General features: G+C 42.9%; 1 pseudogene; it reads right to left on the bottom strand.

Moving 5' to 3' along the window:
• Positions 1 to 1,435: 1,435 nt before the first annotated feature.
• LOC129854829 (mannose-6-phosphate isomerase-like) lies at positions 1,436 to 11,384 on the bottom strand (annotated as a pseudogene).
• Positions 11,385 to 11,620: the final 236 nt, after the last annotated feature.

Genomic DNA, 11,620 nt, shown 5'->3' on the forward strand with positions numbered 1-11,620 from the left:
AACATGTAAAGTGTTGGTCGCATGTTTCATGAGCTGAAATAAAAGATCAGAGGAATTTCTCTCAAAATTTTGTGCACAATTTTGTTTACATGCTTGTTAGTGAACATTTCTCATTTTGCCTAGATAATCCGTCCACCTGACAGGTGTGACATGTCAAGAAGCTGATTAAACAGCATGACACAGGTGCACTTTGTGCTGGGGGACCATAAAAGGCCACTCTAAAATGTGCAGTTTTGTCACACAACACAATGTCACAGATGTCTCAAGTTTCGAGGGAGCATGCAATTGGCATGCTGACTGCAGAAATGTCTATCAGAGCTGTTGCCAGAAAATTGAATGTTAATTTCTCTACCTCTAAAACATTGTTTTAGAGAATTTGGTAGTATGTCCAACCGTTCTCACAACCGCAGACCACGTGTAACCACCCAGCCCAGGACCTTCACATCCGGCTTCTTCACCTGCAGGATTGTCTGAGATCAGCAACCCGGACAGCTGATGAAACTGTGGGTTTGCACAACCAAAGAATTTCCACACAAACTGTCAGAAATGTCTCAGGGAAGATCATCTGCGTGCTGGTTGTCTTCACCAGGGTCTTGACGTGACTGCAGTTCGACGTCGTAACCAACTTTAGTGGGCAAATGCTCACCATCAATGCCCACTGGCACCCTGGAGAAGTGTGCTTTTCACGGATTAATCACAGTTTCAACTGTACCAGGCATATGGCAGATAGCGTGTATGGTGTTGTGTGGGAGAGAGGTTTGCTGATGTCAAAGTTTTAAACAGAGTGACCCATGGTCGGGTTATGGCATGTACAGGCATATGCTATGGACAACTATAATAAACTATACACAATTCATGGAAGCTGAAAATGTCCCAGTACTTCCATGGCCTGCATACTCACCAGACATATCACCCATTGAGCATGTTTGGGATGCTCTGGATCAACGTGTACTACAGCGTGTTCGCGTTCCCGCGAATATCCAGCAACTTCGCACAGCCATTGAAGGGGAGTGGAAGAACATTCCACAGACCGGAATCAACAGCCTGATCAACTCTATGCGAAGGATTGCGCTGTATGAAGCAAATGGTGGTCACACCAAATACTGACTGATTTTCTGATCCACGCCCCTACTTTTTTTTTTTATACCTCTACGGGATTGGTGTCCCCCCTGTGGGACGTTTGAGCTAACGTGTGCTAATTTGATTAGCATGACATTGTAAGTAACAAGAAAAATTCCCAGGACATAGAAATGTCTTATATGGGCAGAAAGTTTAAATTCTTGTTAATCTAACTGCACTGTCCAATTTACAGTAGCTATTACAGTGAAATAATACCATGCTATTGATTGACAGTGCACAGTTATGTACTTGAAAATGTAACTAAACCAATTAGGAACATTTGGGCAGACTTGATACATTTTGAACAGTAATGCAATGGTTCATTGGATCAGTCTAAAACGTTGCAAATACACTGCTTCCATCTAGTGGCCAAAATCTAAATTGCTCCTAAACTGCAATAATACATTGTGGCCTTTCTCTTGCATTTCAAAGATGATAAAAAATATCTAATGTGTTATATTCCGATACATTACTTTTACATTTCCACAAACTTCAAAGTGTTTAGTTTCAAATGGTATCAAGTATATGCATATCCTTGCTTCAGGTCCAGAGCTACAGGCAGTTAGATTTGGGTATGTCATTTTAGGCAAGATTTTAAAAAAAGGGTCCGATCCTTAAGGAGCTATCTGTGACCAACAGATGCATATATGTATTCCCAGTCATGTGAAATCCATAGATTAGGGCCTAATGAATTTATTTCAATTGACTGATTTCCTTATGTGAACTGTAACTCTGTAAAACCGTTGAAATTGCTGCATGACTGTTTGAGCCATGCAATATCCTTTGTGAACTTCAACGGACAGATGTTTCGCTTCAGTTTTGTGATGAAACAAAAGGTGTGGTTGAATTTATTCTGCCACTGTGTCTTCTTATTGTCTCGGCCTTTAGGCCTGTATATCACAGTTGCAAGGCAAATGAACTAACAGGTTATAGAGCAAACAACACCATTATCACAACACAGAGTTTGGCCACAATTTCATAAATGCTTCAATGTTCCTCATTACACACATCAGATCAACACATATTTTTTTACATTTTCAATCTAGGAATCATTGCTAAACATTTTGTTGGACCTCTTATACACTATATTAGGCCCAGCCTTTGGAATTTAGATTTTCCTAGATAAGGCTATTATATTATGATCACCACATCCGATAGCTACTGCTTTAGAGCAGATTTCTGCAGCATTAGTGAATATACAATACAAGTGGATTATTTAGTTCCTGTTCTGTTTGTAAAAACCCTGGTAGGTTGACTGATAACCTGATCCAGGTTGCAGGCAATGGTGACATTTTGAAACTTTTTCTTGAGTGGACAGCTTGATGAAAGCCAGTCAATATTTAGGTCAACCAGAAAATATACCGCTCTGTTGATATCTCACAGACATTATCAAGCATTTCACACATATTGTCCAGATACTGACTGTTTGCACTTGGTGGTCTATAGCAGCTTCCCACCAGAATGGGCTTTAGGTGAGGTAGATGAACCTGTAGCCATATTACTTCAACAGTATTTAACATGAGATCCTCTCTAAGCCTTCACACTGATTTGTGTCACTGCAGTGTGAGAAGAGATTAGAGTTATAGCGCGATTTACATTTAAAGGCAATGTTAAACTGCATTCACGGTAAACACTGCATTTGTCAGTTCAATCAGAAATGACCTTAACATTTTAAATGCACTACAACGCAGCTCTTCTGTGCTATGGATTTAATCAAGACCCTCATCAATTTTTTGTAAACAATGTTTCCATTTCGTTTTTTGGTTGTGGCCTCTGTAGGAATGTAATCCTACAGGTAATATCTGTAAATACACAAACAATGCACTGTTCCCCAGGGGACAACCGTTTCAGCAAAGTAGCAAAATCCACCCCTGTAGTTCCCATCAGCATGATCTGTTTTCAATATACTGAGCACACATCTCTCCACTCTGGGGATTAGAGTCCATATGAAAAGACTCAAAACATATTGGTGCAGAATGGGTCTTTTTTTAAATGTTTTTTCTTTTTACATGCAGAACGCTCTCTGTAGAAATCCATGTTATAGTCTGAAATTAAAAACCATGCCCTCTATTGGAAGAAACTTTCTCATAATGTAAAAAAAAAAAAAAAAAAAAAAAATCACCAGTAGTCATCTTGGAACAACAAACTCTAACATACAACTTTAATAGTCTAGTTATACGCTACATTGGCTAAACTTGGGTCATAAACAATTTCACCTTTTGACCTTTAGGGAAAGGTATTGTTCGTGTTTGATATGGTCACAGACCGCAATGTAGTCTACAAACTGTCTGACTTTGTGCCACGTACATGCACAGGGATCTCAATGCACTAAATACCACATGTTCTCAATACAGCTGATATGTTCATGTTAAAATACTTTTTTAATTTTAATTTTATGTATTGTCTTAAAAGCAGTCATATTGAACCGAAGATTTAACCCACTGCCCCGAAAAAAAAATATACAACATAAAAATCGGGCTTAAATCAGAACATGCTCAATCACCAGCAATAACATCCAGTATGTGACAGAAATAATGAGAGGTGAGCTGAGACGTACTGTATCCATGTAAACTCAATCACTCTGACTCGATACTCTAGAAACAGTCACACAAACATGGACTGAATGAGCAAGTAGACTAACCATAAGGGCATGTATCACACACTAGCTGTTCATGTACCGATCAGGGTCTGAGAAAGAGGAATGGAAGAAGTAAACCACACATAGACCATAGTTAAACTGAGTTAAAACCATTAGTAGCTAATCTTCAGTCTATCACCACTTGCCCAAAGTCAGGTCAGGGGTCCCCCTGGCATATAGACTGGCACAGAGTACCCCAGGTTGGGTTGACATTGGATGGAAACATTGATCAAATGTTGTCAGAAGGCTCGGGGCTACAGGAGACTGCATGCCCGATACATGGTCATTCCGCAGGGGGAGGTGACGTGCAGGGAGACGCTCTCGTTGGCTGAGATGAAGAGGACGGTGCCCCGCCTCAGGGGGATGTCAGAGAGGGCAGATGTGCCAGTGGCCTCACCCTCGATCGCCAGCAGGATACCCGCACAGTCCACCGGGGCCACTGTATACTGCTTGACAGAGACTGGTACCTGGTGAGGGAGAGAGGAAGGGATGGAGGAGAAGGAGGTAGAGATAGAAGGAGTAGGAGAGAAGGAGGTAGAGAGAGAGGGAGTAGGAGAGAAGGAGATCGAGGGAGAAGGAGGTAAAGGGTAGGAGAGAAGGAGTTAGAGATAGAGGGAGTAATGGGTAGGAGAGAAGGAGGTAGAGAGAGGGAGTAGGGGGTAGGAGAGAAGGAGGTAGAGAGAGAGAGTAGGGGGTAAGAGAGAGGGAGTAGGAGAGAAGGAGATAGAGGGTAGGAGAGATAGAGTTAGAGATAGTAAGGGGTAGGAGAGAAGGAGGTAGAGAGGAGGGAGTAGGGGGTAGGAGAGAAGGAGGTAGAGAGAGAGAGGGGGTAGGAGAGAAGGAGGTAGAGAGAGAGAGGGGGTAGGAGAGAAGGAGGTAGAGAGAGAGAGTAGGGGGTAGGAGAGAGAAAGAGGTAGAGGGTAGGAGAGAAGGAGTTAGAGGGAGTAGGAGAGAAGGAGATCGAGGGAGAAGGAGGTAAAGGGTAGGAGAGAAGGAGTTAGAGATAGAGGGAGTAAGGGGTAGGAGAGAAGGAGGTAGAGAGAGGGAGTAGGGGGTAGGAGAGAAGGAGGTAGAGAGAGAGAGAGAGTAGGGGGTAAGAGAGAGGGAGTAGGAGAGAAGGAGATAGAGGGTAGGAGAGATAGAGTTAGAGATAGTAAGGGGTAGGAGAGAAGGAGGGAGTAGGGGGTAGGAGAGAAGGAGGTAGAGAGAAGGGACAGAACATTACATGAGATGCCTACATGATACATAATATGAGCCACACTGGAACAAATATGGCAATGGCTTACTACAAGAAAACCATTCAAACAGAGATACTGTCACGTCGGTGTATAATTGATATAGAAATACTGGCATATAATCAAAGCTGCAATTAGACACACTGATTGAAGACGTGATAACCTGCTCCCAGATCTGTTTGTGTTGTCTGGCGTGACAATGATCAATAGAGTTGGCAAGACAGCATAAACAGATCTGGAAGCAGGCTAACTAGGTAAATACCTGTATCCTCATGACAGTGAAGTTGGGTACAGGGGGGGTCATAGAGGTAGACGAAGGGGTCTGAGGGGTTCTGCATGGAGGGGAAGCTCTTGGTGCTGGCCGGAGCCGGGTTATAGTTCAGCATCTCACACAGGGTGTTGACGTCGATGAACTTGGGCGTCAGGCCGGCGCGCACCGTGTTGTCTGAGCAGGCCATGCACTCGATGCAGTCTGAATAGAGAGATAACGAGGGAAAGGACAGGATACACAATGTTTTTCTTTCAAAGTATTTTTTTTTTTTTTTAAGATTTGGGGAATTCTCACTGTTCTGTATTTGTTATTCATTGCAACTTTGTATGTCAACTTAAAATAATATAATACGTAATATTACGAAGGTATGCTAAATGTATCATAACATTCAATACGTATTTCAATAGCTGATTTTATTATAAATGTTTAAAAAACATACACACTGGTATAGCTCCCAAAGTATAATCAGTTAAAAGGCTGTACACTTTGGGACCATGTACCAGGGAGGATTAGTTTTTAGTTCTACATTATCCTCTGACTAATCCAGCACCAGGGTAAAGTGTTTTTCTGGATGTGCGCATTACCATCCCCCCCAAAAAATAGCTAATCTATTGTATTATATGAGCTATTATTATTAGCATCATCAATACACTACTTTAACACATCGAGGTGACTCTAATAAGCTGATTGGTTGACCCCTGACCTCCATAGAGGTATGCGTGCGGCTCATTGGCTCCCAGAAACATAGCGTCTCCGGGCTCCAGCACCATGCGGTTCAGGAAGTAGATGGAGAAACATCCGATGTCACCCGGATACTGGGAGTGGGAGCCGCAGCAACAGCTCACCGTTATTACCCGATGTGTCCTTCCCTGCAGCAGCTGAATAGTGTACAACAGGGTCCTGTTCATTAGAGCATGCAACGAAGAAAAAAAAACTGTTTTGTTACAGAAAATGTGTGTTTCTTATTGGACAAGTCCCTCCCTGTTTCAGTCATTTTTTTTCTGTTTAGTGCTTATTGAACACAACCCCAGGTCTCTCTTGTGAAAGAGATGCGTAATCTCAATAAGACGAACCTGGATAAATTAAGGTTGAATATTACACACAAAGATGTCTTGGTGCAAGAGGTCTTTTGGAAAACATGACAGAGCATTATTATGCTGTAGAATATTTACAAATCGCAAAGAGAATATCATTTATGCCCACATTCATACTCATGTACTATCGATTATATAAAAGAGAACACCTTTTTTGGGAGCATTCGCAAGAGAATTGGGGCCTAGCTTGATCCTAGATCTGTGTGTGCTTTTCTGCTATGCTCGTTGTCATGCCAAACATGACATATTTGGTGGCTATACAGCAAAAAACAGATCTGGGACCAGGCTAGTTGGGGTCTAGCTACACGAGGAAGTGTAAAGGCGTCACAAAAATAAAATACTTGTTGTATAATGCTCTCACCATCCTCAGTGACTCTTTTCACTAGCATGTTGAGTTGGTCCACAAACACCTTTTTCTCACAGTTCATCGTGCGGGTGAAGCACTTCTTGAGGGCCAGCGAGATGCGGAGCGCCTCGGCGTGAAACCCTGGGATAGCTGGGATGAACACACAGACAGACACTACTAACACACTTAAATGGCCTTTAAAGGATCATTGAGTATCATTGATCTCTACTTTATTTATCTTGAAGTGAAGGAAATCACTGAACTGAGGTTGAATACATTCAACCTCATTCAATACATTCAACCTTTAAAACATGGAATATAAAACAATGATAATGGACAATCTGAAAGATATGCTAGATTTCTTATCAGCCAAAATATTTTTTACGCCATAATTTAAAAAATATTAGACACACAAAAATAACAAATGACCATGCTTTGTAATGTTTCCAAAACAAGAAATGTATTAGTAAGAAGTAATGTGGTATATTGCTCAATTTCATTTCATTTTTTTGTGACCGGAGTCTTTAAACCAAAATATCAGTTGAGACAAAATGTTCAGCTGTGGGAGGTTACCGTGGTAACAGGGCCACTTGAGTCGTGTCAGGTGTGTCTATGAGATTTGGGATCTGACTGCTAGGACATCTCTTCGCTGTAAATTGAAGCCTCAGACTCAAACTAACGTTGAAAAACAATCGAGCTTGTCGACAAAACAATGTAAAGAGCCAAGAAACAAGCGGATAAAGTCTCACATTGTACACTTTAGAGTAAATAAGACCAACGTTTATGTCTGGCACTGCGCCCCCAAAAATGAATCTATCAGCACTTTACTCATTGCGCACAGCTCCCCCGCCAGGCAGTGTGTTTGCGCGGGGTTGGATATAGGATGAAATAGACATTCTTACCCGCCAATACCTAAAGCTACCCGCATTCAGAGGATGTTAACTTTCATGCCATGTATGCCACTCACATTTGAGAAAGCCAATGATCTCTTCCACAGGTCTGAACAGAGGCCTTCAAATTGAGTAAGTGCGATGGCCATCTCAGGCTTGTGGTTGTTGTCAGGGTAATGTTCTGGAAACTGGGCATGGAGCCATCCAGCCAACTCCTGATGTGTGGACCAATGGGGAAAGGACAATATGATTACCAAAATGAAAACAAATGAAGAACACACACCATTTATACTTGAGATAAATAAATGTAAACCCCTCCTCCCTTTACTCTGGTTTCCGGGTTATTCAGTAGCCACTGAACGAAAGAAAAAAGGTGAGATACAATCTGAATTTTGTTCAATAAAAAACGCTTGTTAATGTTTCCCGCTGCAAAATGTTTTGCTACAGCGTGTCCTAATGAACACTTACCCTGTTGGGATGAGGCTGTACGGACAGAGCGGTGTTAACTGACAGGACCTTGAAGAGGAAGGGCAGCTGGCCATGGAAAGTGTCTTTAACCTTTGACCCCAAGCATGCCGGGTGGTCTGCGATCCACTGGCCCAGCGTCCTCTGGGCCATCCTGTTGTCCTTGATGAGGGCGTCTCCTTTGGGGTGAGCGCCCATCCACAGCTGACGGAAGACAGAAGGTGGGGCCTCATTACTGACCAAGAGGAGCTGTTCTTTGTTTCCAACCATTTAAGCAGAAATCCAGGTATTTCCAAAAGGTTCACAAACATTTTATCTTGCCTCTGTGTGTATATATAGTGAATTCTATAAATATTGTGACTATAAACCATAGAATTGTTCAATGGTGACTAACATGTATATTTTATAACAATTTCAAAGGAAAATGCATTCCCACGTTAGACTAAATTAAACAATTTACCCTATATCGATTCCTTCTTGATTCCAGTGGTTGGATCACCTCGTTGTCTGCCATTTCCTTCAACAAGGCGGTGGGAGCCTTCATGATGGTGGTGGCCTACTTCTTCACTGTCTGTGCTGTGCTGTCAGTCCTCCTGCTGAGGATGGTACGTGGCGTTACCGTAACTCCCTGGGAGAATCTCTATTGCATTTCCTTGATTCCTCGCATCCTCACCACCTCCTCAAAACCCATTGGATGAGAAGGTCAGAGGGGAGGGATCTCTGACCTCATCCAATTGATTTTAGGATTTTAACCACGGCATAGTGACTGTATCCATGTAGTTAAACAGAATGTAAGCTGGCGAGATCAGGATGGTTCTTACGGAGCTAAGTTATAATTAACCTGGTTCCTTTTATCAACCAGCTAATTATTAGAATCAGGTGTGCTAGATTAGGATTGGCGTGAACATTTACAGGAAGGTAGCTCTCCAGGGACAGGGTTGGAGAGAACCTAGAGGACGATAGCTCTCCAGGAACAGGGTTGGAGAGAACCTAGAGGACGGTAGCTCTCCAGAAACAGGGTTGGAGAGAACCTAGAGGACGGTAGCTCTCCAGGAACAGGGTTGGAGAGAACATAGAGGACGGTAGCTCTCCAGGGACAGGGTTGGAGAGAACCTAGAGGACGGTAGCTCTCCAGGAACAGGGTTGGAGAGAACCTAGAGGACGGTAGCTCTCCAGGAACAGGGTTGGAGAGCTCTGCTATACATTCTATACTATAACCCCTAATGACGTGGTGTCCTCCCCCAGGTGCACAACCAGTACCAGCGTACCGGGGCCAGCTTCCAGAAGGCCCAGCAGGAGTTCTCCCAGGGTGTGCTCACCAACAAGACCTTCCAGACGGCTGCCACCTCCACGGCCGCCACTGCTGCCTCTGGAGCCTTCCAGGGGAACAACTAGACCCAGGCCGGGCTAACTCAGCCCCCAGATACCCCCTTCACCTCCTCCATCCAATGTCCACCACCACACCACCTGTTGGGATGGATCCCCTCCCCTGCTGTCACCATCCAGTGCAGGTCCCACCATGGAGCTCATTTCATATATGAGCTGTGGTCATCGGACAGCAACAAAATGGTTGCTTGAGTAGGAAACTGTACCCACTGTGTGTTTTGGGAATTGGAAGCCTGATGTTGTGATGTTCCTCAGTATGTGTTCGTGTGCATTTTTTTTTGCTACGCTCGTGTATGTATGTATTTTTTCTTTCTGTGTGTGTGTGTGGGGGGGTGGCTTACATTTCTGGCCGTTGTAAAGTAACCACCGGTTGAGACTCTGTTGTAAAGTAACCACCGGTTGAGACTCTGTTGTAAAGTAACCACCGGTTGAGACTCTGTTGTAAAGTAACCACCGGTTGAGACTCTGTTGTAAAGTAACCACCGGTTGAGACTCTGTTGTAAAGTAACCACCGGTTGAGACTCTGTTGTAAAGTAACCACCGGTTGAGACTCTCAACAATGGTGGCTTTTCAGCATCCTTTCATTTCAGTATGTTATCTTATTTGACCTTCTTTCTTACTGTAACACAAATTATTCTTCCTTTAAGCTTCCTAGACAAAGATCAAGTACTTAAATGATTTGTGAATGGATGCTGTAAATGTTCTATTTTATCATTTGGATTTGCCACATTCACAGGAGCATGTATACATTTGTAAAAGTGTCGGTTTAAATGTAAGAATTGTCCGAGATCAACAAAGCAAATCGATCATGAAGAATGTAATATTTGATCTATTGGTTTACTAAAGGTTTTTAAAAAAGTATCTAAATCAGTGTTACTTATCATAGAAATACTATTGATATTGAAATAGATTTTTGTTTTCTTAATTCATATCTGTGTGAATATGACCGTTGACCTGCATTGTATTAGGAATGGAGAATTTTATATTGTCTTTTTGTAATTCAAATTATATAAACTTTTAGCATTTTTCGAATAAAAAATGTTTGCTTTACCTGATAGTCAACTTATCTTCATTTAAAAACACAATTCTAACATAACATCCTGTGTGACGTTCTAAAGGATGTATTTTGATTCAATTTTTTTTTTAATTCATCCATTTCTTCCTTCCTTGAAGTGATCACTAATGTAACATTTAATTGGACAGGTAAGAGCAAGGCTTCTGCTGTATTGCCTTCACCAATCCGGTCATATCCTTACCGAGATAATGGCTGTCCTAAATGGCACCCTATTCCCTACAAATGACTCTCCTTTTTGACTAGAGATGCAGCCTACTTTTAGGAAACTAGGAAGGAAGGATGCAATTCCAAAGTGTTGGAATGGGACCAAATTTAAATGCACCATGGCCTTCTATTTCCTCCACCTTGACCCACTCCACCACTACACCGTCTGACACTGCAGTGACTTTGCAATAAAGAACAAACAGAACAGCAGCTGATGCTCTGCTCTCTCCCGTGTGCAGGCCAGAATAACAACCAAGCCTCCTCTGCCTCTTTCTCCTCCTCTTTCTCCTCCCCCCTCTCCTACTCCACCTTCATCAAATGGGCCAGACAGTGTCCCAGCCAACCATCACCTTCATCCTCCCTTTCCTCTTCCTCCTCATATACCTCTGCTATCAACAAATGGGCCAGACGGCGTCCCAGCCAACCACCTGAACCTGCACACCACTCATTCAGATCCCAGGCTGTAAGACACAGCGACCCAGTGGAATTCTCCTGACGCTTAACAGGTACATTACACGGCAGGGCAGCTATTTATAAGTCGAACAAAGGAATCAAGGTCGACGAGGCGAGGAGCAGTCAGAGTCTGAACACTGGAGGGAGGCAAGGAGGAGGCTGTACCTCCTTGTAGCTGCAAATGGAACAGATTGTTGTGGTTTTCGTTGCAGGAACCATGGGATGTTATAGTCAATGGTCATAGCCTGGACCCAGATCTGTTTGTTCTGTCTTGTCAACATCTAAGGTAATCGATGGCCATCAATCACCAAAGGGGTTGGGAAGACAGCACAAACAGATCTGGGACCAGGCTAGTCGAGGCCTATCTTGTCAAATAGATTCTGAATGTACAGAGTTTTGGAGGTGTTGGTTGACTGGTATCAGAAAGAGAAAGTGCAATTTTAG

The sequence above is a fragment of the Salvelinus fontinalis genome, chromosome 5, assembly GCF_029448725.1.
Source record: "Salvelinus fontinalis isolate EN_2023a chromosome 5, ASM2944872v1, whole genome shotgun sequence".
Lineage (NCBI taxonomy): Eukaryota > Metazoa > Chordata > Actinopteri > Salmoniformes > Salmonidae > Salvelinus > Salvelinus fontinalis.